This window comes from Panthera pardus, unplaced genomic scaffold (assembly GCF_024362965.1).
Source record: "Panthera pardus isolate Hobbes unplaced genomic scaffold, ASM2436296v1 HiC_scaffold_11, whole genome shotgun sequence".
Classification (NCBI taxonomy): domain Eukaryota; kingdom Metazoa; phylum Chordata; class Mammalia; order Carnivora; family Felidae; genus Panthera; species Panthera pardus.
The window spans coordinates 73,967,492-73,994,900 of record NW_026526666.1 but is presented as its reverse complement, the minus strand read 5'-3'; the positions used below and the strand labels follow the sequence as shown (position 1 = coordinate 73,994,900).

The window sequence follows — 27,409 nt, the reverse complement described above, 5'->3', positions numbered from 1 at the left end:
TCCTTGCTTCCCAGAAATTGCCCCCTAACCACCACCACCCTTCCCCATCTCTCCAAGTCATGCCCCTCACCCCAAGTCTGATGAGGTGCCTCTCTGTGGTGTCCCCACTGTCCCTTCCATCTTCCCTCCCTTACGTATACCTTGCACCTAATACCTGCCACAATGTATTTTAATATCCTCTTTATGCATCTGTTTTACCCCCAGTAGACTAAGTTCCTCGATGGCAGGGGTGATAGCTCATCCACATTGTGTTCCCATGCCTCAGCAGTATTTATTAGAAGACGTCATAACTAAATTCTGCTTTCCTTATGAAGTTTTTCAAAGAATCTTGTCCAGCCCCCTCCAGGCCACTGTTATTGAAGGCAGTTGCACCTCGCACTTTGAGGGACCAGGACAACCTCCTTTAAAGGGTGTCTAAGCATTTTTTTTCTTTTTTTACTTCTATATGCATTTATTTTATGCATTTATTCCCAGGCCATAAGTTTTTGTTTCTCCAGTTTCTTCCGGGATCTCTTTTTCTTCGGCAACCTCCTCTCCCGGTTTGGGAACTAGCTGCTCTCTCCCAGTAAGGACCATCTCCGCGTGGCAGGAGAGCTCACGTGTGGGTTGAACCGACCACGGGCCCTGTAAGTTCTGCGCCGCAGCTTGGGGGCTTTTGTTCACCTGGATGTGCCCAATAACCAGAGAATCTACATCTAAACCCTTAAGTTCAGCATTCTTCTCTGCATGTTTAAGCATGTGCAGTAAAAATTCAGCCCTCTTTTTGGGCCACCAACCCCGTGTCCAGCCCCACGGTTTGGCCTGGGCACACCCACACCTACCAACTCCACCACTGCAGTGACACGGAATGGCACACGCTGTGTCTACAAAGTGACATCTTTCAGATACTTGGTGGCTTTTTGGATATGCATACCCTCGATGGCCCTAGCAGTTTCACGTGTGTTCTTAAAGTGAACACAGGGGCACCCGGGTGGCTCAGTCAGTTAAGTGTCCAACTTCGGCTCAGCTCATGATCTCACGGTGTGTGAGTTTGAGCCCCACGTCGGGCTCTGTGCTGACCGCTCAGAGCCTGGAGCCTGCTTCGGATTCTATCTCTCTCTCTCTCTCTCTCTCTGCCCTTCCCCGGCTCACACTCTTTGTCTCTCAAAAATGAGTAAAAACATTAAAAAAAAAGTTAAAGTGAACACAGAGATTTGAACCTCTTGATTTGCATGATGGTGTAGGGTTTTCTGGGTCAAGGGAATAGCGAGCAAACCATTTTCAGAGACCGCCTCTCGCCACTTAGGGGAAGAGCTGTCCAAGCATCTTAAAGGCACGGCTGCCGCCAGTGCTCTTTATACATTATGAATGTTTACAAAGCAGAATAAGGACTGGGCAGTCTTCTGAGGGAGGGGCTGCTGTGCCATTTTGATTAAAGTGAAGATTGGTGTCCCCAGGGCAGACCTTAATGAGGCCTTCAGTGCTCTCATAAAATTTCCACCTAAAATAAGCATTTTGGGGATGACTGGCCCAGCTCTTAACAACCCCTCCCCTTTTTCTTGGAACTGCCCCGGATCTCCCAGGGCAGGCTGCTGGCAGTCACATTTAGACTGTGGGACAGCACAGGATGGGACCGGGGAAGACCACCTGTCCCTGGGACAATCAGATTCTCCCTGACTGGCACAGAGAACTCCAGCGAGCCAGTCTCCACCTGGAGCTGAAACTCAGAAGCCATGTTCTCTACCACGAATGGAAGAGATAGAGAATGTTTGTCACCAGTGATGAAGACCAAAACCGAGGCGAGGGATGGAGGGAAAGAACGTCTGGAGTCTTCCACGGATCTCCACAGGTGGCTCTGTTCCCACTCTGGAGTTCCATGAGACACCCCTAGAGTGTTTTGGCAAAGTTCCCCTTTCCAGGTTGGCCTCACTCAACTGGATTCTGTTCCTCACAACTAAAAGAGTGCCAAGAAGAGCAAGAGCGGAAGGTTCCAGGCGTCCCGCCTTAACTGGCCCAAAGAGCTGCTCACACAACCATCCTCGCTCTTTCTCTCCTGAGCAACCGAACAGGGAAGGGAGAAGAGGCAGAGACCGACAGGAGCCTGCTTGATATCTGAGCTTCGCTGGATGTGTCCCTGCAACCTCATCATGCTTCAGCTTTTCTCTCACCTGTGCAGCAAAGATGTTTGCTGAACCTTCTCCACAGAAGTGCTCTGAGGCTTAAGTAATAAATGTGTGCTCTGCAGGTTGAATTTCTTAGATTAAAAAAAAAAAAAAAAAAACGGCACATGATACTCAGTAATACTTGGAAATCTACCATCCAGGGAAATATATTTTCTAGTGACATTTTCCCTGAGCACTTGGAATGCTCGGCTGTATATTAGACCTAAATATAAACTACAAATCTTAGGCCTATCTGTGTGACCCCCTTGACCTACAATTTCCCCACTGGAGAAATCAAGATTTGACACTTCCCATAAATTCCGAATCACCCACGATAATATTGGCGGCGGGGGGCGGGGGGGGGGATTGAATAAATACAATTTACATATTTTCCACAGCCTTTGTTTGGGGCAGAATCGTAGATCTCCTTTCGCAAATCCTAATTTCGGTTTCCCTTCTTCTTCCAGGAAGAGCAGGAAAGAAAGAAAAGCCTCTGCTTTAAGAGAAGGGAATAGCTTGAGGTATGAGCAGCCCACAGGCAAGATAAGCCTACAAGAATTCATAGTCGCTACTGTCCAGTAGTTGTATGACCCAGGAGTGTGAGAACCAACCAGGACAAGGCTTGGAAAGGCTTGCAGTGAAAAAGACCATTAGAAGCAGAGTTCCCATGAAGCTACTGAGACTGGAGGTGCTGGGAGTGGAAGAAGGTTCCCGAAGGGGAGGGGAAGCCAGGTGATAATCAGAAATAGCGTACAGGCATTTCTGGCCTTGCAGAAGAAAGGGCCCTGGTGCTCCTGGACCCAGCAATTTGTTGGAATTTCTTTTTTAATGTTTATTTATTTTTGAGAGAGAGAGAGACAGAGCACGAACTAGGGAGGGGCAGAGAGAGAGGGAGACACAGAATCCCACGCAGGCTCCAGGCTCTGAGCTGTCAGCACAGAGGCTGACAGAGGACTCAAACTCACAAACCATGAGATCATGACTTGAGCTGAAATCAAGAGTTAGACGCTTAACTGACTGAGCCACCCAGGGGCATCCTGCGATTTCTTTTTTTTTTTTTTTTTTTTTTTTTTTACCTTCTAAGAAAACACTTGAGTCCTTGACTTTATATCTGTGAGTCATTTTTCTGAATGAGGGCACCCTGGATTGTATAAACTCAGGACCCACAAATTGCAGACATGCACTGATATTAGGACTTGCTATAAACAAAGTTGTAAAGTCCTTCTTCCACCCCTCCCACCTGCCCCTCTCCAGCCCACTGTCCTGGTTTCTAACTGCCTAGACCTTACCAGGACCAAGCTCAGCCCTGCCTCCTCAGTACCCCACCATCCTTTTCCATCTTCCTCCTCAAAACCAATCTGGGTGGCTCAGTTGGTGGAGCATGTGACTCTTGATCTGGGGTCATGAGTTCAAACCACGTTGGGTGTAGAGATTACTTAAAAAAGAAAAAGCTTAAAAAAAAAAAAGAAAGAAAGAAAGAAACCCAAATCAGCCTGTCCAGTTCTCTTAGGACCATGCTGCCTGACTCACCTCTTTCCAAGGTGACAATTAATTATCTAACAGATGAGAGCTCTACTGAGGGATCACAGCCTGAACATTGATTGGAATCATGGGTTAGAGTGAAGATACAGAACCTTAACCCAAATGAATGGACTTAAATTAAATTTAAAAAATAACTTTTATCATTTATTTCCTATTACAAAAATGGCATATTTGAGAAATTTTAGAAAATACAGAGAAGCCCAAAGAACACTTTAAATATTACCCTGTAAGAAAAAACACCCAAAATTCTATTACCCCTTGCTAATCTCCCTGAACATGTTCATCTAGGTTGCTCTTTTCTAAACATATATAGATATATATTATATGATTTCTACAAACATGGAAAAATCAGAATGTAATATTATTTTTAAATCTGGCTTTTTCACTTAACAATATAGTGTGAACATTTTCCCCTATCATTTAATACTTGTTTACAGGACCATTTAAAATTTTTTTTAATTTTTAAATGTTTATTTATTTTAGAGAGAGACAGAGCACGAGCGGAGGAGGGCAGAAAGAGAGGGAGACACAGAATCTGAAGCAGGCTCCAGGATGTTAGCAGAGAGCCGGATGCAGGGCTTGAACTCACAAACTGGGAGACCATGACCTGAGCTGAAGTCAGACACTTAACCGAGTGAGCCACCCAGGCGCCCCTATAGGATCGTTTTAAATGGCTGCATAAAACTGCACACAAGGATCAGCTAAATCTTGGGATAACCCAGATGAAATGGGCAAATTCCTAGAAAAACACAAACTACCAAAATTGACTCAAGAAGAAACAAAATATCTGAAAAAACCTGTAACAAGTAAAGATATTAAATTAGTAATAATATTAAAAAAAAAAAGACAACTTCCCACAGAGAAAACCACAGGCCCAGAATAATCTACTGGTTAAATCCACCAAATATTTACGGAATTAACACCTACCCCAATGTTTATAGCAGCACTCTCAACAATAGCCAAATTATGGAAAGAGCCTAAATGTCCATCAACTGATGAATGGATAAAGAAATTGTGGTTTATATACACAATGGAGTACTACATGGCAATGAGAAAGAACGAAATATGGCCCTTTGTAGCAACGTGGATGGAACTGGAGAGTGTGATGCTAAGTGAAATAAGCCATACAGAGAAAGACAGATACCATATGTTTTCACTCTTATGTGGATCCTGAGAAACTTAACAGAAACCCATGGAGGAGGGGAAGGGGAAAAAAAAAAAAAAAGGTTAGAGTGGGAGAGAGCCAAAGCATAAGAGACTCTTAAAAACTGAGAACAAACTGAGGGTTGATGGGGGGTGGGAGGGAGGGGAGGGTGGGTGATGGGTATTGAGGAGGGCACATTTTGGGATGAGCACTGGGTGTTGTATGGAAACCAATTTGACAATAAATTTCATATATTGAAAAAAAAAAGAATTAACACCAATCTGTCTCAAACTCTTTCAAAAAATTAAAGAAGAGGGAATGCTTCCTAACTCATTCTATGAGGCCAGCATGACCCCGATACCAAAGCCAAAGACATGCCCCCCAGAATAAAGGAAATTATAGACCAGTGTCACTTATGACTAGAGATGCAAAATCCTTAACACAAATTAGCAAATCCAATCCGACAGCGTTGAAAGGATTACTGACCATAACCAAGAGGGATTTATCCCAGGAATGCAAGGGAGGCGCAACGTAAGAAAATTAATCAATGTAACCCATCACATTAATAAAACAAAGAGGAAAAACCCATACAATGATCTCAGTTAACACAGAAAAAGACTTTTGACAATATCCAACCTTCTTTATGGTAAAGACTCTCAGAACACAATGGATGGATGGATGGATGGATGGATGGATGGATAGATAGATGATAGGTATATAGACAGAGAGAGAGAGATAGATGATAGGCTGACTGTTACCAAGTATTGGCAAAGATGTGAATAAATCTTTATGCACTGTTCGTGGATGTGTAAATTGGTATACTCACTTTAGAAACCTGTTTTGTGGCATCTAGTAAAATTGAATATATGCAGGCGTTAGGACCCAATAATTCCATTTCTAGATACACACAAGAGAAAATGGACATATATGCACCAAAAGATGTGTACAGGAATGTCTGCAGCATTTTTTTTGTCACAGCCCCAGACGGGGAGAAAATGTTTATTGGCAGAGTGGAAAAAACAAAGAGCAGCAAATCCCTGTGATGAAATAACGTCTGGCAATGAAAATGAGCCGGCTGCAGCATAGATGGATCTCACAAACGTAAAGCTGAACAGGAGAAGCCCAATACACAAAAGCTACACACCGCGCCACCCCATTTGTAGAAATTTCAAAACCAGGCAAAGCTCCCTATGGTTGGAAAGGAGCAGAGTGGTTCCCTTTGGAGTGAGGGATTAGTGACTACCAGTGACTATCCGCGTTCTCAGGCCTGGAGAAACCCACTGGCCACTCCTCAAAACTCAGAGATCCTACTACACACTGGGCTTTAGCTCCTCGTCCCGAGTCCACAGCCATCAGCATGCCCCAACGCCCACCTGCAAAGGCAGATAAAGGGCTTGAGTCCTCCCGTACCTTTTCTTTCCTTGGGCCCCAAGCACTTTGAATGTCTACCCTCTTTCCTCTCAAAATCTGCCTCCTCCAATCCTAAAACCACATAGGATTTCTCCCCAAACCATCTGAACATTTGGCCCACGTGCCTGAGAAAGCTTCCCACCTCATTAAAATAAGGAGGGGGAGATTCTCACAGAACCCACACCCCATCACCTAAAAAGAATCATCCCGCCCTTGAATCCCACCTTGGCAACTTACTAGCTGGAGTAATGGCCTTGGGTAAATCCCTTAACCTTTCTGAGGTTAAGGATTGAAAGTAATACCTGCGTTTCAGGTTTGTTTCAAGGATAAGAGAGAAAATGTGTAAACACCAAACACAAAGATTGGCACTTTGCTCAATGATTTCATTTTTGCTAAAAAGCAACGGCGGAAGCAGAAAGCACACCCTTTCTAAGCCCTGGGCTTATCCTGGGTTTAGGTGCGAACTCCCTATGGGAAAAGTAGCCCATGCCAGAGCGAGGCCATGAACCCAGAGTGCAGAAAGGAAATGTAGGTGCCATCTGGCCAATTTCCAAGTAAAGCAGGACCCTCTGCAAGCCCACCGCAGGGACCACCTGCTTCCATTGTGCTCACCGCAAGAAACTCACCCTTCCGCAATGCAGGCCAATCAGCTTTATTCACGCTTACCAATTCTTTCAACAGAGATTTATGGACTACCTGGTAAAAGCCAGATGCTGTACCAGGTGTCGAAGATGCTTTGATGACCAACACAGGTGCCAACCCTGTGCTGTTGATGCTTGGGACCTAGTGGGGCAAAGAGTTCTCCCTTTTAGGGGCACGTGGGTGGCTCAGTCTGTTAAGCATCTGACTTGATTTTGGTTCAGGTCATGATCTCACGGTCGTGAGGTGAAGCCCCATGCTGGGCTCCAAGCTGGGCGTTGAAGACACAGAACATTTCCTATTTGGTGGGCACTGTGCATCCTCTGGGTTCTCTGGGGACAGCCAGGTGTCTAAAGTTGGCCTTTCCTTTCATGAGTGTGGTTCTGTAGTTTCTTCTTCGGGGATTGGCCCCCTACCCACCCCCCATCACGGAGGGACTCTCATCTGCCATTCTCTTGGTCAAGCAACCCTGCTGTCTTTGTTCCTCCAGCAGACCAACCAGATGGGACCTAGCATGACTCCATCGGAGGCCGCTTGGGTTCTGGGCCCAGAGCTGGTGTGAGCAAAACACTCCTTTGCCCTGAGTGCCCCTCTCATCCCAGCTGGCCAGCCTCCCCTTCCTCCTTCCCCATAGATTTCTCAGATGGGAATCAGACCCCAGCCCACCACCGTCCCCAGACTGCAGGAGCATAAATTAAGTTTCTGAATAGCCCTTCTCTCTGGACGTAAGGAAATTTCACAGCAGCATACTGAGGTGGACAGGCAGTGGGAGCTTTCGCCAAAGCTGGGTCAGTGAGGAGGTGCAGTAGTGGTAGAGAATTTAAAAATCATAACAAAACCGAGGCACCTGGGGGCTCAGTCGGTTAAGCGTCCGACTTGGGCTCAGGTCGTGATCTCACAGCTCCCGAGTTCGAGCCCCGTGTCGGGTTCTGTGCTGATGGCTCGGAGCCTGGAGCCTGCTTCGGATTCTGTGTCTCCCTCTCTCTCTGCCCCTCCCCCTCTTGTACTCTGTCTCTCTCAAAAATAAATAAGAACATTAAAAAAATTTTTTTTAATCATAATAAAACCAACCAAACGTTGGTCCAATTTTTATTACCAACGGGGTAATAAGGGGGCTGTTGGGGGCCCCCTACAGCACACCTATAGCTCGCTCTAAAACTCCTCTCCACCAGTGGTTACAGTGTGACCTTGTAGTACCCCCGACCCGGGTGAGGGCATTAAGAGCCAACGAGCCAGTGTGATGATATCACCCTTGAAAATGAACATCTGGGACTGGCCCCTCACTGTGACCTGTATCTTGATGTATCACTTTAAACTTCCCACTTACCAGACTGTCACCCTCACGTCAAGCTGGAGTCCCCCTTCCTGGTTCTCCTACTCCCGTCCTGGAGATAATACTACCTCTTGGGGGGCAGGAACATTCGGAGTGAGTTAAGAGACAAAGCACCGGCTGAGAGTTTGGCACACAGCAGTTCCCCCCGCCCCCAACACTCCAAGCCCCGCCCCACACCGCCTGCCCCCAGGGACTCAGAAGAACGCTGGCAGAGTGGCCTCTTTCACACCTGTGCTCTGGTTTCCCCCAGAGTGTCACCTGTCCACCCATCTGTGCTAAGCACGTCCTTCCACTTTTCTCCTCGACCTGGAGGCTACGTGGTTAACTTTGCCCGCACCTTTTTTCAGTAACACCTACAATTGAACCATTAAACTCCACCCCGTCGTGTTTCACTTAGGGAGAAGAACCAGAGAGACTAGGTGACTTCCCAGGGCTGCACAGCCCTTACATGGTAGAATGGAACACGGAGTGGAGCTCTCCTGTCCCTCCACTCACTGCCTGTCTTGTGTCATCATGCTGCCACCAAATAAGCCCACCTGTGGTTTCTTAGCAAAGAAAACTGTGAAGTCTGCCTTCTGCCTTTGTGCTCCCTGAAATCCCAACACACTTTGGCGAAATGATCTGCAGCGAAGTCCTTAGGTTCTATTACAGCAGTCATCCAAATATCACGCATTTCAATTCGGGTTGATTTTGCATTGCACGCCTGCATAGAATAAAGAATGCATGCTAATTAGAAGAAAATTTGACAAAGAACTGACCATGGGCGTATTAAGATTACATAACATTGCATCAAAAGTGTGGAAGTGGATACAGACATTAAGGAGGAAAACGTCCAGAAATCAGATGTGCCCAGGGGTGAACTGGTAAACATGTAACAGATGGAGGTAAGGAGAAGCAAACGAGATGTGGCTCGTTAGAAATCTGCTGATTTCTGTAGTGTAAATACTACCGCCATGGCTGATTCCAAGGCTGTTGTGATCACAGGTAAGGTCTGTGATCGTTATTCACTCATTCTTTTTCTTGTATCAAGAATAAGCCAGGCATTGTGTGAAATACTGGAGACAAACAGGACGGGGAAAGAGACTCAGTCCTCATCCTCTTGGAGCCCAGTCTAGCGGTGACACAGATTTGATCGTAACACCGTGAAAAACATGTAAAATTGTAACTGATGAATGTTAAGGAAGGGGAGTATGTGGTGCTAGGAGGCCATGGAACCAGAGGATAGACAGAGTCAGCTTGCCTGAGGGGGTGATCCTTGCACTGAGATATGAAGGAAGCTTTGGAGCATCATCATGAGAGAGAGAAGTAAGCAAGCAAGCCAGAGCATGGTGCAAAGGCCCTGTGATAAGATGAAAGTTGCCTGTCACATGAGCGCATATAGCCATAATTACCTTTTGTCCTTTTTTTTTTTCATATTTCCTTACCTGTAAAGTTTCAAAAACCAGTCAGAAGCATCCTGGTTGCTGCAAAGATAATTAGGATTTTTCTATCAGGAATGCAAAGATAAATATTTAATGCTCTATTTTTCAACTTCTTAAAATAGCCTTTTGGTTGAACCCCATGTCAGAAACAGTAATTTTGAAAGCCAGAATTTATTATTTGCAAGAATTGGGTTTTACTGGGAGGAAAAAAAAAAGAGTCTCTCTTGAGACTTTGAAAGGAAAGGATGTAGAACTTTAGCTTCAGCTGTGGAATAGAGAAGGGAGAAAAGAGATCAACCACATCTCCCCTGGGCACCCAGTGGGGGAGGGCAGCTGGGCCACGAGCCGTCCTCCATGGACGATATTGGTGGGTCCTGGGCAATGGCAAGGCAGTGTGGAAGCCAAGCCAAGGCTCAAAGACCACCATGGGGCCAGCCCTGGGCCACATACACACGGCCATCACCACTCTCTGGAAAGGGGCTTTCACTGACGGCTCCTGCTGGTCACCCATGATGATCCAGAAGTAGAACACTCTTCTGGACCCCAAAGTCGTGCTGAGTGTCATTGGAGCTGCCCCTTGGTCAACAATCCAGGTCATACATAATCTCGCAAGCATAGGGTGGTGTTCCTGGCTCTCAGAGGGGCCTGGGGAAGAATGGGAAGCAGAACCCTTAACTGCACTGGGATGGGACTGGGAAGTGGTAAAGACTGCCCAGTGCACCCATCTGAGAAACAGAAATGTGGAACATGTGGCGGGAGTATGGGGCAAATTAAGGATGGAGGGGTCGTGGCCACACCGGGAGGGCCTTGTAGGCCCCGCTGAGGAACATGTCTTTAGATCGAGCAGCAGGCCGCTAGAGAGGACAGCTGTGAGTTACTGTGTGAAAAGAATCTAGAACCGGAATTCTTTCTGCTGGGACTAGATGAGGGGCCAGGTCGGTGGTGTCTCCATCGTCCCCACACTGTTTCTCAAACGCCCTGCCCGTCATGTTCTGGAATTCCTGCTGACTCTCGTGAGCTCCTGAACTCTCCTGACTCCAGCCTGATTCTCCACTCCTGATTCTCTTCCTCCTGGAAAGAAAAGATGTTAAAACACATTACTGGTGAGAAAGTGAGGAAATGGGCTTTGTCCACATGTTGGTGAAAATTTAAAAAAACCTGATACCATACTTCGGAGGGCAACGTATAGAAATGTATCCCAAAGAAACAACGCAAATGTCCATTAGGAGGGAGTTAAATAAAGCATGGCACATGGTCCATTCATCTGTGGAATATTATGCCATGGTTAGAATGATGTTGTACCATTTATTGACATGGAAAAGTTCCCATAAGAGACCAGAAGGCAAATAGCAGGTTAGCAAATGATACCTGCAGTGTGACTCGTGTCTATGTGGGTCCGTGTGTGTCTACACACGGAGGGTAATTTCAAGCTGATGGTGGTGGCTTGGGGACCTTATGGGGAACTATCACCGTGTATAGACTACCTTTCTGTATTATTTGAATGCTGATGTATTATTGCTTTTGAAGACATGAAAAGCAATAAAAAGTTAAGGCCATTTCGGAAGCTGGAAGACAGAGAAGCTCCGCGAAATGGCTCCGAGGCCACGGAGGAGGGTGACCGCAAGGACGGGATCACCGGGTCCACTACCTCCTGGGACCCTGGACCAGTCTTCCCTCCTCTCTGGGCCAAGGTGTCCTTGTCTGTACAAGGCCAGAGCAAGTATGAGATTCAGACCTGCATTCGAATCCTGATTCTTCCATTTATTAGAGTCATAACGTTGGGAGTGGCCCTCTTTGAACTTTGTTTTTCCCATATGTGAAAAGGGAACCCTCCCCACCCCCTACCTCCCCCCCGCCCATGTCAAGGGTGCTCATGAAGACCGCCAGAGGCCTGTTCCTGTCCTGGAAAAGAGCAGGTGCTGATGCAAACCCGGTTTCCTCCCCCCTCCTCCCCACCCCTCCACACCAACTCTGCCAGGCCACCTTTGAGGTTGAGTGACCCATGCCACCCAGTGGTCTTTTCTGAAAACATGACCTCAGTCAAACCATTTCCCCCCTGGGAGAAACCCCAAATCTCTCGCAATGTACTCAAGCCACGATTTTTTTTTTATGACTCCATGTGTCTGGCTTCAGGAATTCAAATGAAATGTTAATTTTATGATTCTTCTCTCAAAACAATTTGCAATCTATACAGGATTCGGAGAAGAGAGGAAGAAGTCTTATTTCATCCACTTAAAATTAAAAGTGTTTCGGGGCGCCTGGGTGGCTCGGTCGGTTAAGCGGCCGACTTCGGCTCAGGTCATGATCTCACGGTCCGTGAGTTCGAGCCCCGCGTCAGGCTCTGTGCTGACAGCTCAGAGCCCGGAGCCTGTTTCAGATTCTGTGTCTCCCTCTCTCTCTGCCCCTCCCCTGTTCATGCTCTGTCTCTCTCTGTCTCAAAAATAAATAAACGTTAAAAAAAATTTTAAAAAAAAATTAAAAGTGTTTCTTTTCAGCCTTTTTTAATCTCGCGACAATGTGATCCTTTTCTATTATACAAGGTCTCGTGAAAAAAAGAACACTAATTATACCAAACACAAAAAAAACAGCTTTTAAAACTCTGGTTTTGACCAATTAATTGAAAGTAATTATAGTTCGAAAAATTCTTGCCTGTCACAGAAGTTAACTAAGCTCAGTTAACTTCATTCATTCATTTATTCAATGAGTATTTTGAGTGCCTGCTGTGTGCCTTGGTTTTAGAAATGATTATTTTAAAAATAGAGATGAGAGCAGTTTTAAAATCTTGAGCTTCGTGGAGTTACCTTCCAACAGGGATAGGAATTGAGAGAAACAGACAAACAATGCAGTGACGGAAAACAGAAAGTATCAGGAGATGAGAGTTCTAATTTTAAATACAGGGGTCAGGTAAAGCCTCACTGAGACCATAAAACTCCCAATGTACAGGAGCAAGTTGCATGGGATAGCAAGTGCAAAGGCCCTGAGGTAGTGAGGGAGTGAGCCTGGCATTTTGAGCAAACAGCCAGGAAGCAAGCCAATGCAGACAGAGCAGAGGCGCAGGGAAGGGAGCTGAAGGGATGAGACAGAGAGGCAAGCCCCAAGATGGAGCATCTCCAATATGGTCAAGAGCAGCAAGGAGGCCAGAGAGAGCTCAAGGATGCTTTCCCTGGATCTGCCCTCCTGAGAAAGACGGCCGGCAGCCAGCCCTCCGTCTCTTCTCCGTGGAGAAAGGAAAGAGGGACAACCGTATTTATGGTGATCACAGAGGGAAACCGGAGCTGCCCTTGGGCTGGAACATGGGGAATGGTCAGAATAACGACACGTCCCTTGGTGTTGGAGGCGCCTATCAAGCATCAGAGTGTGCTCCAGAGTCATCCCAACCTGCTCCCAACACCTCTAAGGACCTCTACCCAGGGACCTATTCTGTCACTGTGGGTGCAAGTGACAACCAAGAAGACTCCCGTGGTGGCAGGTGATGCAGGACAAGGTGTGGCCTTGGTCTTCCCCGTCTGATGTTAACCACCCAAACCATCAACACATCACCTTTTTTAAGTAGCAAGAAGAATAAAACCACCATGTGATTCTCTTAAAGAACAAACAAACGGGGCGCCCGGGTGACTCAGTCGGTTGGTTAAGCGTCCGACTTCAGCTCAGCTCACGATCTCACGGTTTGTGAGTTTGAGCCCCACGTCAGGCTCTGAGCCTGCTTCGGATTCTATCTCCCTCGCTCTCTGCCCCTCCCCCACTCACACTCTTTCTGTCTCTCAAAAATGAATAAAAGCAGTGAAAAAATTAAAGTGCACACAAAGATTTGAACCTCTTGATTTGCATGATGGTGTAGGGTTTTCTGGGTCAAGGGAATGGCGAACCATTTTCAGAGACCGCCTCTCGCCACTTAGGGGAAGAGCTGTCCAAGCATCATACTCTGTCTCTCTCTCTCTCTGTCTCTCTCTGTCTGTCTCTCTCGAAAATAAATAATAAAAAAATTTTCAAAATTAAAAAACAGACAAAAGCAGAGCGGGGTGGGGACAGCCAGCAGATGAGGTCAGAGAGCAGCAGGGACCAGCCTAGTAGGGTCACGGAGGCCATCACAAGGATTTTGGCTCTCATGCTGCATGCGATAGAGCCATGGAGGGCTCTGAACAGAGGAATGATGAGGTCTGAGTGAGGTGCTAACCAGGCCTCATCCCGGTCTCTGCGCTAGGGAGCAAGGGTGGAATGAGGCTCGCACAAGAACCCACCTGAGAGACCGTGAGGGTAGATCAGCAGGCGGGGGACGCAGAGAGGCATGGTCACATCCGGGTACGTTTGAAGGTAGACACAACAGGATTTATAAAGCACTGGAGGTGACGTGTGAGAGAAAGTGAGGGGCAACCGTGGCTCCCAGTCCCGGGGTACTGGCCTGAGCAATCAGAAGGCCAGAATAAGCATCCACTCAGATGAGAAAGAGCAGGTTTCCGGGGCAAGATCAAGAGTCCACTCGGGACATTCTACATTTGAGATGTTTAATAGCTGGTCTTCTGCAAATGTCTCATAGGAATCTGGACCTCTAAGGCAGAGTCCAGGAGAGAATCCTGAGCCAGGGGCAAGACTTGGGAGTTTTCGGTGTGCAGATGGCATTTCAAACTCCACTGCATGAGCCCACCAAGCAAGAGGGGAAGAAAGAAAAGCTCCAAGGCCTGAGCCCTGCAGCATTCAGAGGCTGGGAGATGCAGGGGACCGGAGATGGAGACTGAGAGTGGGGGCCCAGTGGGAGATGGGGAGACCAGGGTGTCCTGGAAGGCAGAGAGAGAAGCATTTCGGGAGAAGGGAGAGAGCAGCTGTGCCAAAGACCACTAAAGGATCAAGGGTGGCGAGACTGAGGATTGACCTGTGGCCGTGGCGATGGGGTGGTCACTGATGACCTTGGTGACAGCACTGTCCATCAGGGCGAAAGCCTGAATCGAGAGGGTTCGAGAGCTCAGGGGAGAAGAGGAAATGGAGACAACATCCTTCTCTTTAAGAAGCTCTGCTGCGACAGGGAGCAGAGAAGGGACACATTTCCGCATGTTTTGCTGGCCCCTGGGAATGAAGGGGGGGGTACACGGAATGGATGCCCGTTGGGGGCGGGGGGAGGGGGGAAGGAGCCAGAAGTGTTTGCATGGGTGAGGAGGCTGGGCTCCATCACAGCTGAAGAGTGGAGGCATTGCCAAAGACACACACAGGCCCTCCATCCACAGAACCAGCCAGGGGGCAGGAGGGGGGTGGGGCGGGTGGGCAGAGGCCAGGGCCACAGATGCAGCAGCAGCATGGGATGCCTGCAGAAGTCTCTTCTGGCAGTTTCTGTTTTCTCTGACAGTGAGTTCACCGACCAGTGCTAGGGCTCGAGGACAGAGGAAGAAACATGAAAAAGGAATGGAGACACAGACTAGAGAATAATCTCCCTAACTACAAAGAGGGAACGGTAGGCTTAACCAACAGTCCAAATTTGCAGTTGCCAGTTTGCAAAAAGACAAACTCGGATGCTCCTGGTCGGAGTGAAAACTGGTATATCATTTTGGGTCATTCAGACAATAGGGACCATAAGTGGGACCCTTGTGGGTGGAGGTGGGATCTGAGCTGATTCACTGAGTACGGAGAATTCGGATATTTATTGAGAAGTCAATAGTAATGCCAAGCGCTATACATGAACTAGGTCATTTAATCCTAACAAAACCCATTGAGAAGTAGCTATTTTTACCATCATCGCCAAGCTCAGAATCATTAGCTGTAGGTCACACAGATTTAAGTGGCAGACCTGGGGTTCAAACTTCCATCTGTCTGGCTCCAGAGTCCCGGCTCCCGAGTGTGCCTCCAGCCTGTTAGTGGGGACCAGCAGATGGGGCAGCATCCTTGGCTGAGTCTTTCATCAGAACATCCTGGTAGGATGAGCTCCATGTGGACAAAGCCAGGTGATCTACCAGGACGCACTTAGGAAGGCTAAGCAGAGGGAATCGAAGGATACTGTCTGCGGAAACACACTGGACCTTCCTGAAAAAACTGACGACCCAGGGATAGAACTGGTCGGGGTCGGAAGTCACAGAGCCCCATGCTGAGTTTTCTTCAAGCAAAGCACATCTGTATTCAGAAACTTTTATGGAGCCAGGATAGGAAAATCCAAAGGAAGAAATGTGTCCAGGAGCTTTTGAGAGGAACACTCACTACGCCCTGAACTTGGTTTAATATCCAGACGTATTGATCTTATAATTCTGCTAAGCACTTAGCATCTTTTAATACACTGAACCCATCGGCATTCCCCTCGGCCACACACGACTTGCACAAAATACAAATCGCAATGGAAGAATTTGTCCAAATGAAGTTTCCACCAGCATGAGCACGCTGATTACCGACTCACTCGATCCTTCTACACATTTAAGATCGTAGCGCTCATACCAGATTTTCCTAAAGACCTTAAACACCCCCCAATTATCACATGTACCATCTGATTTTTACTGTCGCATTGAAACACATTTTAAAAAAATACTAATACCACTGATTTAAGTTTTAATAACGTCCCCCTCTTCGGGGTTACCTCCCATGATTGTAATAATATTACCACACGTAGTATCTATACCTGCTTTGCCCAATATGGGCAGCCAGTAGCCACATATGGTAATTTAAATTCAAATTAACCTAATTTACAATTCAGTTCCCACTAGCCCTCTCACTGTTCAGTGTTCAGTAGCTACGTGCAGCGGGTGGAGAGCATCGATGTGGAACATTCCACCACCACACATGGTCACGGTCATCTTTCATTAGACTCGGAAGAAGGAACCAATGATGTCTCAGCGAAGCTCAGTCTGTAGAATCTGGGGTGTCAACCTATCAGCTCTTGGTTGAAACACGGGACCCGGCTGTACAGTCCCAGGAGATTCCAACCTGAGTCCCCAGTGATTGGCCCGGGCTTTTTTCAGAAGAAAAGTTCACTCGCTACATCAATGGGAATTGATTTCACAAAAAATTCAGACTTTTGACATTTCCTCTCTTTCCCAGATATGATGTCTCCTGAAGTTTCAGAAGCTCAGCATTACCTAGACAATTGATTGTCATTGTGATCTACTGACCTTCTCTGTTAGGATTATTGAGGTTTTAAGTGAGCCTTGTCAGAATCTCATTATAATTAGCAAGAACATCTAAACATGAGAGTCTGTCCGTGCCGTCATTTCTCCTCTTGGGGACACTTGGCCAATTTATCAGCCTCGAACTCACTTCGGTCCTCCTGGAAATGACCACTGATGCAGAACAATGGCTGACCCCACATCAGCCTGGTTCTTTTGATTTCAAACATCCCTTCTTGTTCTTGGTAGCTTTCTGATTTTTTCCAGGATTCTTGGCTCATTTGCATGTGAACACATTTCATTGTGTTCGTTCTTGCCTACATAGATTAAAACACTAAAGGAATTTTATTGAATAATCCAACATGTATTTAAAAAGCACCAGAAACTCTATCAAGATTCTTATGCTTATTTTTTTTATAATTTTTTTTAACGTTTATTTATTTTTGAGACAGAGAGAGAGCAGGAACGGGGAAGGGTCAGAGAGAGAGGGAGACACAGAATCTGAAACAGGCTCCAGGCTCTGAGCTGTCGGCACAGAGCCCGACGCGGGGCTTGCGCTCACTGACCGTGAGATCATGACCTGAGCCGAAGTTGGATGCTTAACTGACTGAGCCACCCAGGCGCCCCAAGATTCTTATGCTTATTTAAAGGAATGAAAATTAAGCATATTTGGTTTCATCCATTACCTTATTTTGTCCTACAACAACTTTCTTGTTCATTTTCTATTAACCTTTCTCTTTTGAGTGTCATTAGGAACCATGGACTTCTGTGTACTGAATTCATTCCAAATAATTACAGTCATAACTATTTGTATTCTTTATGCTCAGACGGTCACAACTTGTTGAATGGGAACCTCTTTAAGTCCTTTCAACCCAAACATACGAGAAATTATCCTTGCTTCTGGAAAATAATACAATTTTCCAGAATCATCCAGATCTTTCCTACTTCTTTAGGTGGAAAATGATACTCATTCATCATAATCTGGATGCTAGGTTGAGATTTCGTTTGTTTGTTTTCTTGAGTATAACAGACATATATCAGCATGTCAGCTTTCAGATGTATAGCACGATGATTCGATATTTGTCTACATCGTGAGATGGTCAGCACAATACATCTCGTTAACACCCATCACCACACATAGTTACAAATGTGTGTGTGTGTGTGTGTGTGTGTGTGTGTGTGTGTGTGTGTGATGAGAACTTTTAAAACCTACTCTCTTAGCAGCTTTCAACTATGCAAAACCATACTGCATGGTACAGTGTTTCTGCTACTGTTGGGTCACTTTTAGTAACAGAGCTTGAAAAATATTTCTTTTTAAGGTCATAAATTCACATCGATCTTTTTCACATTCCTTTGCTGTGCACACCTCTCCTAATGACAGCATGTTTTGTTTACCACTAAGACTTACTAACACAACCGAATGAAACAAATTTAAATGGTCTCTCCGGTCACTTTTTGCATAAAGACTATTTGATATAATTTTTAGAAGAAAATAAAATTCTCTCATCCAACATTTCTCTTTCAATCATAGTAGGCTAGGTTATTTGGACTGTCCTGCCTGCTACAAAGCACCAAAAGTAATGAGTGAAAAATTTCTTTTCTTTTTTTTTTAATGAGTGAAATATTTCTAAAAAGTTCTTGAGAAGTATTGCAGAGCCAGCATGAAAACAAAAGAGTTATCAGGCCAAAACCGGAGGAAAGACAGGAACCCAGGGAAGAGGGAAGAAACTATTGTTGTGCAAAGACATTTTCAAATCCTGGCAAACTTAAACTTTGCTTTTGACAGCTTTGAGAGCAAGAACTCAGAAACCAAAGCATACCTGAGGCAGGGCATCTGATTGAAGATCTTTTACGTACATGGCAGGACTCTCAAAGGACTACTTCCTCAAGGGAAGGCTGAACTGAAATACACAGCCCTTGAAGACCTGAACAGACATTGTTCCAAGGAAGATGTACAGATGGCCAACAGACACATGAAAAGATGCTCAACATCACACATCATCAGGGAAATGCAAATCAAAACCACCATGAGATATCACCTCGCACCTGTCAGAATGGCTAAGATCATTAGCCATTCTGTACAGAACACACAGAAATGTGTGTTGGTGAGGATGAGGAGAAAAGGAACACTCGTGCCCTGTTAGTGGGAATGTAAATTGGTGCAGCCACTGTGGAAAACAGCATGGAGGTCCCTTAAATATTAAATATTAAAAATAAAATTACCATATGATCCAGTAATATCCTGTATGCACCTCTATGTTTATTACAGCATTATTTACAAAAACCAAGATATGGAAGCAGCCTATGTGCCCATTGATAAATGAATGGATAAAATATATATATATATATATATATATATATATATATATATATATATATATATATATAATGGAATACTACAAGGCCATAAAAAAGAATGAGATCTTGCTGTTTGCAACAACATGGATGGACCTAGAAAGTATAATGCTAAGTGAAAGAAGTCAGAGGAAGATAAATACCAAATGATTTCACTCACATGTGGAATTTAAGAAACAAAATGAACAACAAAGAAGACAATAAAATAGATTCTTAAATACAGAGAAAAAACTGGTGGTTGCCAGAGGAGAGGTGGGAGATGGGTAAAATACATAAAAGGGATTAAGAGTACACTTATGATGAGCACTGAGTAACGTATAAAATTGTTGAATCACTATATCGTACATCTGAAACTAATATAACACTGTACATTAATTATACTTTGATTAAAAGAAAAAATAAATTGTCCTCATCTATTTGTAGCCCATATTCACATCCTCTAAGTGGTCCAATAAAAAAATAAGCCATAAATTTAGTTAAAGTAGTTCCAGACTGATGATGCCCCTAAATACTTGAAAGAAACACAAAACTCTTTGGAGAAAGACATCCTGGGCCAGACATTAGCAAACTCTAGCCCACAGGCCAATCTGGGCCACAGTCTGTTTGTAAGACTCACAAGCTAAAAACAGTTTTCATATGTTTAAGGCTGTTAGAAGAAGGAGGAGGAGGAAGAAAGGGAAAAGAAAGGAGTGACAGAGACAGTGTGTGGCCTGCAAATCCTAAAATACTTACACAGTTCTTTACAGAAAAAGTTTGCCAATCTCTGTCCATGCCTTAGGACACTGAGCCGACATAATCCTCGAAAAACAAGAGCGTAAAAAAATCAACGAGTGGGCACCTGTGTGGCTTAGTCAGCCAAGCATCTGACTCTTGATTTCGGCTCAGGTCATGATCTTGCGGTTTGTGAGACAGAACCCCACGTCAGGCTCTGCACTGACATCGTGGAGCCTGCTTGAGGTTCTTTCTGTCCTTCTCTCGCTTCTCCTCCCCTGCTCTCTCTCTCTCTCTCTTAAAAAAAATCAACAAGAAAAACCAGCAGACCACAAATAACAGAACAAAACCCACAAATACTTCTGGAATTTAAATGATCAGAGAACTCTAAGAACGTCTGCCTCATTCTATTCGTCAGACACATTCTATTTGTTCTCTAAGAACTATTGCCTCAAATGCAATGCTAGCTCAGATTTGACAAATGGGAAATCCTTCACCTGTTGAGAGGGCTGCAAAGTCACATCGCAAAGGGGTGGCTATGGGGAAGAGTGGGATCAGGTCCATTTTTTCCTTCTTTCTTTGTAGTGTGTTAAAATACACATAACATAAAATTTACTAACCATTTTCAAGTGCACAGCTCAGTGGCACTGAATCCATTCACACTGTTGTGCAGCCAGCCCCACCACCCATCCCCAGAACTCACTTCATCTTGTAAAACTGAAACTCTATGCCTATTAATAACTCCCCCTTCTTCCCCCGGCCCCCAGCAAAACTATCATTCTACTTTCTGTCCTTATGATGTAGATGACTCCAAGGACCTCATGTAAGTGGAATCATACGGTGTTTGTCTTTTTGTGACTGCTTTATTCCGCTTAGCGTAATGTCATGCTTTACCCACGTTGTAGCATGTGTTAGTTTCCTTCCTTTTCAAGGCTGAATAATATTCCACTTTGCATCTATACCACATTCTGCTTATTCGTTCATCTGTCAACGGACAGTTGGATTCCTTCCACATTTTTAAAAATTTCTTTGAATGTTTATTTATTCTTGAGAGAGAGAGACAGAGCGTGAGCGGGGGAGGGGCACAGAGAGAGGGAGACAGACACAGAATCTGAAACAGGCTCCAGGCGATCATTTTCACATCTGAGCTTCTGTATTTCTGTTGTCTTTTTTCCTGATGGCCGTCAGTCACATTATCGTATTCACTCCACCATATGCCTGGTGTACATGGATTTGCACGTCAGATGTTATATTGGAAGAAAAAATTGTTTATAAGCATAAGAGGAGGCTTCAGATGATGATACTTTCCACCAGAGAAGATTTCTGTCTGCTTTTGCCAGGTGCCCAGGGGGTGGAGGTGGGGGTGGGGCACTAGCAGCCTAGGACCATCTGAATGCAGTTGCAGGAGCTGAGATTTTTCTGGGCCACCATGAAGCTGGGCTGCAGCCTGGACAAGAGCTGGCTGAACTCTCAATACAACAGACAACAGACTATTTTTTGATATGTCCAGCTTTTCTCACCGTCTTTAGCAAGAGGATTGACCCTCTATGGCTAGAGGTGGAAATTCTCCCTCTGTAAGTATTTGTTCAGGAAGACATGAGTTAAATCAAATGGTCTCCGTGCTTGGCCTTTTTTTTTTTTTTTTTTTTTTTTGTCTTATTTAATATTATGGGAGGAATAAAAACATTGCAGTTTTCAGAGATGCCTGCAGCTGTTTTTGCATTCCAGGGGTGGCAGCAAAATTCATCTTTGGGAGAAGATTGTTCGCCGGTTTGGGAAATGCTTTAATGAGCCTCTTGAGTATGCAGAGGTGAGGCTAAGAAATGAGTCTGGAGGGAGAAGGCAAAACAGTGAAGAGATACCTGTGTTGCCCAAAAATGTAAACTGTTTCGAGGGCGCTGAAGTTTTAATGATGCCAACTACATTTTTGCTTTCTTGGGTAGGAGGAAACGGGGATGTGGGGCCCCAAGACTCAGACGAAAGAGGATCTGGGTTCATCAGACTCTGCAGTGGGAAGAGCTTCAGACCCCCTGGGAGAGGACACAGCTACTCCTGTGCTGTAATTCCTCTGTGTGAGTGCAAGTCTCTGCTCCTTTGTTACTTCTGCAGCCTGGTGTCTGTGGTTCTAAAGGGGACTGATTGGCCCACAGTGGAAGAGCCTGGGGCAAGGACGGTAGCAGTATCTCAGTGGAGGAACGGAATCCCCACACTGCAGCAGCGCAGAGAAGCAGGGCAGGGCTGGCAATTGCAAATGGCACCCAAGCTATAAGCCTCGGTCTCAGACAACTCCTGTCTCCCCCTCTGTATCCAATTGTTCCTCTGATCCTGGTCGTTTTGCTCCTTAAATAGCTCTCAATCTGCTCCCTGCTTCTCAGGCCATGGTTCCTGCCCTTCAGGTGGCACCGGGTGTGACCCGAACACCTGCAGTGGCCTTAAGTCAACTCGCAGGTTCTTCTGCTCTAGTTCATCATCACAGATGCCAAGATGCTTGTTCCAAAGCATAGCTCGGGTCGCAAGCTCGCCTACGCCGAATCCTTCTGTGCTACAGAGTAAAGCCTCCGCTCCGGCAGATGGCAGACAACGCTGTCCACCATCCAGTCCTGACATACCTGCTGATCTCTCTCCACAGCTTTCCTCCACCCCTATGTCCTGTGCTCAGGGCACACGGTGACAGAGTGTGGCGGTGAAGACTACAAGCTCCAGAGCCAGCCTGCCAGGGTTGGAATCCCAGCTCTACCACTAATCAACTCTGCGATCACAGGCACATGATCCAATCTCATCTGTGCATAAGGATTAAGTGAGCCGGGATACCTGAAATCTAAGAGCAGTACCCGATGTTGGTGCTACGTAAGTGATCATCATCACTGTTATTTCTGAACATTCCCACTTACTATTTCTCCATGCTTCTCCTTCCCAGCGACTCCTTCCCCAATGTTCTTCCTGTCTCATGTGCCTGACAAATTCCTTTTCATCTTTCAAGGCTCTGGTCATCTCCTTCATGAAGCTATCTCTGATCCTTCATGCCCCCATCCATTCTCCCAAGAGCACTTGGCACTCACTTCCTATTTGCAATCACAGTTCTCTGTGCACGTGTCTGTCTCCCCATCTAGTTATGAGCTACAAGCAAGCAGCCCCCCCCCCATCTTATTATCTCTGTTTCTGCAATTCTTGGCACATAGTAGATGAGCCATATTTCCTGAATGAACCTCCATCTCCCATCCTAGACTCTAGGGTCCCCCAAATCGGACCACATCTCAATCATCTTCGTTTTCTGTTCTTACCAAGCACATTGAATTTTATCTACCATCCCCTGCTAGCACTCTTCAGCCAACCCTGTGAGAGCCCCAGATCTCCAGCCAGTCTCTGAATAATTCTGATCAGAGACATTGGTTCTTGCCTGGTGAACGCTGGAATCAATCAGTGTTTGACCTGTCATCCCCTCTTGCGATGCACCAAGCCTCACGCTCTTTTGTCAATAACTTGTAGCCATGGGTGGAGAATTTAGAGAGTGTTTAGAGGATTGATACAAGGAGAAAATGGGCAGCTTTTCTTGTAACCCCAGTTCCCACAGAATACCAATATGCACATGATTTATTTAAATAGGTTCTGGGTTAGCAAGAGTCTGGAGAGTTTGATGGGGGCACGGAAACAGAGCCAAAATGGTCTTTGGTAACAAAACGTTTCATTGCAAAGGAAAACATCCACTTAAATAAAAGATAAAGCAAAACAGCATGCCAACTCTATGACCTTGAATATTTCTTATTTCATTAAACCTTGGAGTTAAAATACTAGGCATGATCTCAGAAGGATGGTCAAGAATACCCATTCCTAACATATTCTTGGTCCTTTTGGAACTGAGGGAAGAGACAAATTCAATAGACATTAGAAATAATTATCTTGTCCTGCCAAACAGCCCGACTGTAACACTAAATCAACCCCCAGCAGTGAGCTTATACAATGTACACTAGCTGACTCCCTCCCCAGAACAGGGCTTACTGCTAGTGACCAGAGTTGATCTTTGTCTTCTATCACCAAAGATTCAGAGAACTAATTACTCTGGGTGCTCTTAAAACCAATAGCTCAATGTTTCAAATGTCTTTTACCTGCATAGGAACTGGATAGGAGAGAATTAGGTGTTTTGAATAGTCATTTGAACAGTTATTAGAAACGGGCACCAAGAGTGAGGAGAACTCATAGGAGCGGAGGGAACATAGTCCTTTGGAGTGGTCGCTCCATTCCTGGGTCTTGTCCCTGCTGGCAACACCCTTGTCTAAGCACCAGGTCCACGGTGGGCTCCCAGTAAACCAAATTACAAGACCCCCACACTTGACCCAGAACAAGTAAGTGTATTTGTTTCCTGTGGGGACTACTCTTCCCAATCACTGGCCTGGCTTCTCAGAAGTTCTGGAATGCAGGCTTCATGGAACAGAAGGTGACTCACATGAAGATGGCCTCAGTATGAATGGGGGAAATATTTCCAGATCCTATCACACTTTAGTAGCAATGTCTTAGAAACCTTGGGACAAGCCCGCCATCTTTCTTTATCTATTAAGCAGAGCCACCCAGTGATGTCTCCACTCGCTTTGTCTTAGAATGTTCTCCACCTGCAGACACAAAGAACAAGGAAGTCCAGGAAGAGAAGCTCGTGCTGAGAAGACAGGGTGGGAGGGTCACCTTTCCATTGGAACCTTTTCTTTTTTGCCATCTTGAATTTTGTGCCATTTGAATATATAACATATTCAAAGAATAAATAAAATTATAAAAAGAATACCCATACCCTTGGCCTTACAAGCAGCTAGTTCTGCGAAAGATACATGCCCCAAGCTGGGCACTGTCCTGATTTTTGCTAGAACCCAGGAGAGAAGTATGCCAACTCTCTCAGGATGGCCAGTCGTAGGGGCCATGCAAGCCACGGGCTGCCATAGGGAGTTCCCACCAGAGAAGGAAGTTGACACCAAGGACAGCAGCTATCCTGCTTAGAAAGGGTGTCCTTCTAACAATGTTGGAGCACCTCAATCCACCCTCCCTCACAGTTTTCAGTGACATGAAACTTTTCTGCTTTAAAAATAAGTTAAAAGAATCTGCCTTACAAGGTACTGAAGAACTCCTGGGCCAGTTTCAAGAGTTGTCTACACAATCTATGGGGGGAATCAAAGCAAAGGAAGCAGCATGGCAGAGTGGTTAGGAGTTTTGAAGTCAGAGACTTCTGGAAATGAATGCTGGCCTGATCCATTACCAGAAACAGGATTTAAACAGAACCTCCAGAACCTCCATTTGTTAAACTACAGGTCAGGGCCGACAATAGTACCTATCCCCTGGAATGTGAGTTGCATGGGGACAGCGGGGACGGACACTTCTTTCCCTCATTTACTGCTGTCTCTCAGGGCCTGGGCAATGCCGGCTATGGGTAAGTGTTCATTACGTCGCTTTTCAGTCAATGGTAAGTATCTCATAGGGCTGTTCTCAGGATTAAATAAGAAAATGCATGCCAAGTGTTTTGAAGAGTATCTAGCCCTCACTGAACACAAAACAAATGTCTTTTACTATTATTACTGATTGGGGTAAAAACTCGCCAAGATTATTTTTTCATTTTTTATTTTTGTTCTTAAAGTATAACACACATACATAAAAGCACAAAATTATTTGAATTATTTGACCACACCCCCACCCCACTTCTCTTAGTCCAAGGAGCCTTCTGCCAGATGATCCCTCCTCTGGCATATTGTTTCTGTCCGTCCGTGCAGTGGTCATGCCTCAAGCTAATCGGGTCAGTTAAATGATGGCCCTTGGGGGCCATCTTCAACTTAGAAACCTGACAGGGGAAAGTCTTCGTTCCCTGCAGATACCAGCAACAGCTTATTGAAGAGTCCCGTAATGGGCATATGTCAATGTAGATGCTTAAATTTCAAGAACGCATCTTAGCTCTAGGGCCTTCTGTGGTTTCTGAATGCTGCCTACAAATGCAGAGGCTCAGTTAATGGTTTTCTCATCTCCTCTCTTAAATGGGGAAACTGCCTTTCACAGTGATGAAACTGCCAAGAGCTACTAGACAATAAAATAAACTAGTCAGTAGTCTAGTGGGATAAACAGTGGTCTCCTGAGCTAGTTATTCATTCATGCATGCACGCATGTGTTCATTCGTTCGTTGCACACCACTTCGGTCAGCGATGTCACTGAGTTACAGGAAAAGGATAAAACCACAAACGAGTTATGGTGCCTGCCTCATGGAACCAATGGTCTGCTAGGCTAAATAGATACTGAATAGTTATAGGTGTAATAGTGTTACGAAAGGGGGAGGCTGGAGTACTTTGTAAGTATATAAAGGAGGCGCTAATTTCACAGATTGAGAAAGGGGGATCGGGCAAGGCCTTCCTGACATGTCAAAGTTATCCAGAGACCAGAGTGTATGGGACCAGGTGGGGCTGCTCCAGGGCCCACCTTCCCAAGGAGTCTCCCCCAGTCACTTGCTTCTGCTGTCCCTGAGCCACACTGGAGCAGGACCATGAAAATGCAAATGGTGAGGATGGAAACGCATGGGCAGCTCAGTCGGTTGAGCACCCAGCTCTTGATTTCACCTCAGGTCATGATTCCAGGGTTGTGGGATCGAGCCCCGTGTTGGGCTCCACACTGAACACGGAGGCTGCTTGGGAAACTCTCTCTCTCTCTCCCTCTACCCCTCCCCCACTCATCATCTCTCTCCTCTCTCTCTTTCTCTCTCTCTCTCAAATAATAATAATAATAAACTTTAAAAAAAGAAACTGCAGGGCGCCCGGGGGGCTCAGTCAGTTAAAGCGTCTAACTCTTGGTTTTGGCTCAGGTTATGACCTTGCAGTTTCGTGAATTCGAGCTCCATGTCGGGCTCTGCACTGGCAGCACAGAGCCTGCTTGGGATTCTCTCTCTCACCCTCCTTCTCTGCCCCACCCCCACTCACTCTGTCTCTGTCTCTCTCAAAATAAATAAATAAGCCTTAAAAAGGTGGAAGGCACCTGGGTGGCTAAGTCGGTTAAGCATCTGACTCTTGATTTCAGCTCAGGTCATGATCTCATGGCTTAGTGCGTTCAAGGCCCATGTCAGGCTGATAGTGCAGAGCCTGCTTGGGATTCTTTCTTGCTTGCGATCTCTTTCTCTCTCAAAATAAATAAACTTAAAAAAAGAAAGAAAGAAAATGAAAACGGGTGCCTTGAAGTTCCCCAAGCTATGTCCATGGGCCTTTGGGAGTTCTGACTCTGAAGGGGAAGCCAGGATATTCACATCTACAGCCCATCCTGCCTTGCCTGCCTCAGCACTAGAGGAACGTCCCCCAATCCTCTGTGGCCAAACTTCCCTCACAATAGATCCTTGTCCCTCCTGCTCTGTGGTAAGTCTTCCAAGCTGTGGGATCTTGATATGAAAAATTCAGCTTTAGATGTTCCGAGAAAATGCCTCCTCTCTCCAATTCTACCTTTCTAAACTAGGCTGACAAACTTATTTCCATAAAGGGCCAGATGGTAAATATTTTAGGCTTTGTGCACCATACAGTCCCGATGACAAGGACTCGACTCCGCTGTGGAGTGTAAGAGCAGCATAGACAGTTTGTACATACATGAGTGTGGCTGTGTTCCAATAAAACTTTATTACTAAAGCAGCCACCAGATTTGAC

At 45.6% G+C, this 27,409-nt stretch overlaps 1 pseudogene; it reads right to left on the bottom strand.

The window, feature by feature from the left end:
• Positions 1-456: 456 nt before the first annotated feature.
• Positions 457-9,164, bottom strand: LOC128775936 (60S ribosomal protein L17-like; annotated as a pseudogene).
• Positions 9,165-27,409: the final 18,245 nt, after the last annotated feature.